This window comes from Suncus etruscus, chromosome 1 (genome assembly GCF_024139225.1).
Source record: "Suncus etruscus isolate mSunEtr1 chromosome 1, mSunEtr1.pri.cur, whole genome shotgun sequence".
Taxonomy (NCBI): Eukaryota; Metazoa; Chordata; class Mammalia; order Eulipotyphla; family Soricidae; genus Suncus; species Suncus etruscus.
Genome location: NC_064848.1, coordinates 91023967 through 91028120, shown reverse-complemented (window position 1 = coordinate 91028120; position 4154 = coordinate 91023967). Strand labels below are relative to the sequence as shown.

At 36.3% G+C, this 4154-nt stretch overlaps 1 non-coding gene across 1 annotated transcript; it reads left to right on the top strand.

The window, feature by feature from the left end:
* Positions 1-2096: 2096 nt before the first annotated feature.
* Positions 2097-2259, top strand: LOC126030928 (U1 spliceosomal RNA). Its single transcript, XR_007503204.1, has one exon. It is a non-coding gene; the product is annotated as a U1 spliceosomal RNA (small nuclear RNA).
* Positions 2260-4154: the final 1895 nt, after the last annotated feature.

The window sequence follows — 4154 nt, the reverse complement described above, 5'->3', positions numbered from 1 at the left end:
AAAGTTGTTAATGATTGAGTTATAGTCTTACAGAATAAAACAACTTGCACCAGTGTGCCTTTCCTACCACCAATGACCCCAGTTTTTCACTCAACACCCCATATTCTCTCTCTTTCCTGTCCTTGGATCATACATTTTTTTTTGTTTGTTTTTGGGTCACACCTGGCAGTGCTCAGGGGTTACTCCTGGCTGTCTGCTCAGAAATAGCTCCTGGCAGGCACGGGGGACCATATGGGACACCGGGATTCGAACCAACCACCTTTGGTCCTGGATCAGCTGCTTGTAAGGCAAACGCCACTATGCTATCTCTCCGGGCCCGGATCATACATTTTTATTCTCTCTCTTTCTTTTCTCTCTGGGTCTAAAAGGAAAAAGGGGGGAGGGGTTGCTTCTTTAAAGTAATGTTTAATTTTTCTTTATCCTAGAAAAAGATATATTGAAACATTTAAAAGTGTTGTTTTTGTTTTGGGGCCACACCCTGCAGTGCTTAAGGGTTACTCCAACTCTGAGCTCAGGATTCATACATGGTGGTGCTCAGGGGGTCAGATGGGATGTCAAAGATTAAAGTTGGGTTTTCTGTATGCAAGGCAAATGCCCTACCCAATGTGCTATTGCTCTGCTCCTGCAGCATATTAAAAAAAAATTTTTTTTTCGGCCACACTCGGTGATGCTCAGGGTTTACTCCTGGCTATGAGCTCAGAAATTGCTTCTGGCTTGGGGAACCATATAGGACACCAAGGGATTGAACCGCGGTTGGTCCTAGGCTAGTGCGCACAAGGCAGATACCTTACTGCTTGCGCCACCGCTCTGGCCCAGTATATTAAAATTTTTAAGGGTTTATTGAAGCACAAAAATTAATGAGAATTACAGCATCCATTCTATCATGAACTCTCTGAAGCTGTGCAAACTGAAAGGCTTGTCGGCAGAAGGAGGCAGGAACAAAGAAAAAAGTTATTTTGCCCCCAAACTGGGCTGACTTATCAAAGTCACTTTTGTCTTCTATGACCTTTTAACACCTGCAAATAAGAACATGTCTTGAGCATGGCCCACAGACTAAGAGTTATAAGCCAGGCAGTAAGTCAGCCTTTCTATGCCTGTGAAACACCTCCTTTCCCTAAATTTGTGGTTGAAGGTCACTGTTTTAGGGGAAAATGGAGTGAGTATCTAAAGGATTTGATGATGTAAGTTTTTGATTACTGGACTGGGATTTTATTTCTGGGAGAGATGAAATTAAGTCTAGATTTGGGGCTTGGTGATACAAACATAATACAAGTGGTTCCATTGACTTAGAAGCTTGATTAAATATGTAATTTGAGATTTTTCAAAATATTTAATTTAATTAATACAATATATTATCATATATACTTTGTATATATGTATATTTGTATATATTCAATATATTATTATATATGCTATACAATATACTATTAATGATAAGGTTTTATGCATATAACACTTTAAAAACACACCCTTCTGCAGTGTGTACTTCTTTTTTCTATTTGTTTCCGGGTCCTATCGACCCTTAAGCTCCCATCTCTGAAAAGCTCAGAAACAAGCGTTCTTTATTGCTATGTACACTTATTGTAAAATATTAATAAATTATTCAGTTGAACCACTTTTAAACAAGAAAAATCTAACCCTATACAGAAATGAACAGACATTTTCTCAAAGAAGAAGTGTAGATGACCAAAAAGCATATGAAAAAATGTTCTACATCACTAATCAAAAGGGAGATGCAAATCACAACAATGATGAGGTATTATCTTATACCACAGAGACTGGCACACATCACTAAGAACAAGAACAATCAATGATGGTGAGGCTGTGGGGAAAAAGGAACTCTAATTCACTGCTGGTGGGAATACTGTCTAATCCAACCTTTCTGAAAAACAATATAGATATTCCTCAGAAAGCTGGAAATTGAATCCCATATGATTCAGCAATACCTTTCCTAAGCATATACCCTATTAACACAAAAACACAATACAAAAATGCCCTCTGAATACCTATGTTCTTTGCAGCTCTATTTACAATAGCCAGAATCTGGAAACAACCTATATGCCTGATAACAGATGAGTGGTTAAAGAAATGGTGGTATACTTACCTGGCAGGGGGATGCCATGATCACGAAGGTGATTTCCCCAGGGTGAGGCTCACTGATTGCACTCCGGGTGTGCTGACCCTTGCGATTTCCCCAAATGTGGGAAGCTTGACTGGATAATTTGTGGTAATGGGGGACTGTGTCCGTGCTCTTCCCTAAAAAAAAAAAAAAAGAGAAAGAAATGTTGGCATATATACACAATGGAATACTATGCAGCTGTCAGGAAAAATGAAGTTATGAAAATTTCCTGTACATAGATGGATATGGAAACTGTTATGCTGTGTGATGGGAGTCTGAGGGAGAGAGAGATACAGAATAGTCTCAGTCATCTGTGGGATTTAAGAAAAATAAAAGACAGAATAGAAATAATACCTAGAGACAATAGAGATGAGTGATGGAAGAACTAGCTCATGATATGAAGCTTACCACAAAGATTAGTGACTGCAGTTAGAGAAATAACTATACCAGAAACTATCATGAGAATGGTAGTGAGTGAGAGAAATAAATGCCTATCTAGAAGACAGGAAGGGGGTTGGGATAGGAGGGAAATGGGAACATTGGTGGTAGGAAGATTGTATTGGTGAAAGGTGGTGTACATTCTATGACAAAAACCTCATTATGAAAAATTTTGTAAACATGGAGATTAAATAAAAAGAGAAAAAAGAAAACAAAACAAAAAAAACAAATAAAAAAAGAAAACAAAGAAATGTAGTGGCAAACTGTAAATGCTTACTTAGTCTTTGTCACACTTCTGGAAAGGTGAAAAACTTCCCACCTCAAGTCTGGAGTCTGTGTTGACTTCTCTGCCCTACTTTGCCACTTGCAGACTCAGACTCTAAGAAGCCAGGCAAAATTAAGATCCACTCAGTGAAGCTCACTGTTTCCTAAACAGAGTGACTTCTTCATTCTTACTTCTTCCTGCCCTAGGAAACACTTAAATTAATTTTTGGTTCATCTTTTTACTATTTCCTTACAAATAGAATAATAAATGCATACATTTATATATATATATCTATATTTGTTTGTCTTACTAGTGTTCCATGTATATTTGGAAAAATCTCAGTCTAAGATTTTGCCAATGCTTTATTCATTTTTATTTGTTTTTATTTTTTTAATTGGGGGGTTTGGGTCATATCATGTGATGCATAGTGCTTACTTCTGGCACAGTGCTCAGGAGCCACTCCTGGCTCTCTACTCAGGGATCACTCCTATTGGTCCTCAGGGAACATATGTAATGCTGGGTATCAAACCTGTGAAAGCTGTACACAGGCAAGCACCCTCTGTCCTACCCTCTGTCCTATCACTCCAGCCGCAATTTTTGCCTATTTTCGATTTAGTAGGTTTTAAATTTTGAAGGCTGCAGTTCATGGTATTTGGGTCATTAAATTTATGACATTTTTGGGGGGTAAATTGTTGGCCTTTAGCATTAAAACTTGCTCTGTTTATCTTGTTTCATCCTAAATAATACATTATCAGATACTTAGATCTCAAGATTTTATTTGCTCATCCTTGATTTTGTCTTTCTGAATAATTTTTAGTATATATTATATCTGTAGTTATGTTTTGCTTTCTATAAACCAGTATCAGTATTTAAAATGTCTTATATTGATTATAAAAATAATATGTGCCTATTAAAAAGCAATGGGAATTACAGAAAATAAATGAAAATCCTAAAAACTAATAGTAAAATTAAAAACTTAATTAAAAAAAAAAACAGGAAAAAGTCATGAGTTTACAGGTAGAAGAGCAGAAGAGTAAACCAATAAATCAATGGGATACTCCATTTATTACAGAGGAAAATATAAGTAAAACTCAAAATAAATGTTCTTGTTATATAAAAGCAAACAAAAATGAACCAAAATAACTGAAAACCACAACTAGCTCAAGTGTTAGCAAGTACATGGATTGATAAAGACCCTTTATATATGACTTAAGATTTAATTATAACAGCCATTTTAGAGGGCAAAATGGCAATATCTAGTAAGTTAGAAATAATATTTTCTGATCAAGAACTTATAATAATATGTGCCTATTATAAAGCAATGGGAATTAC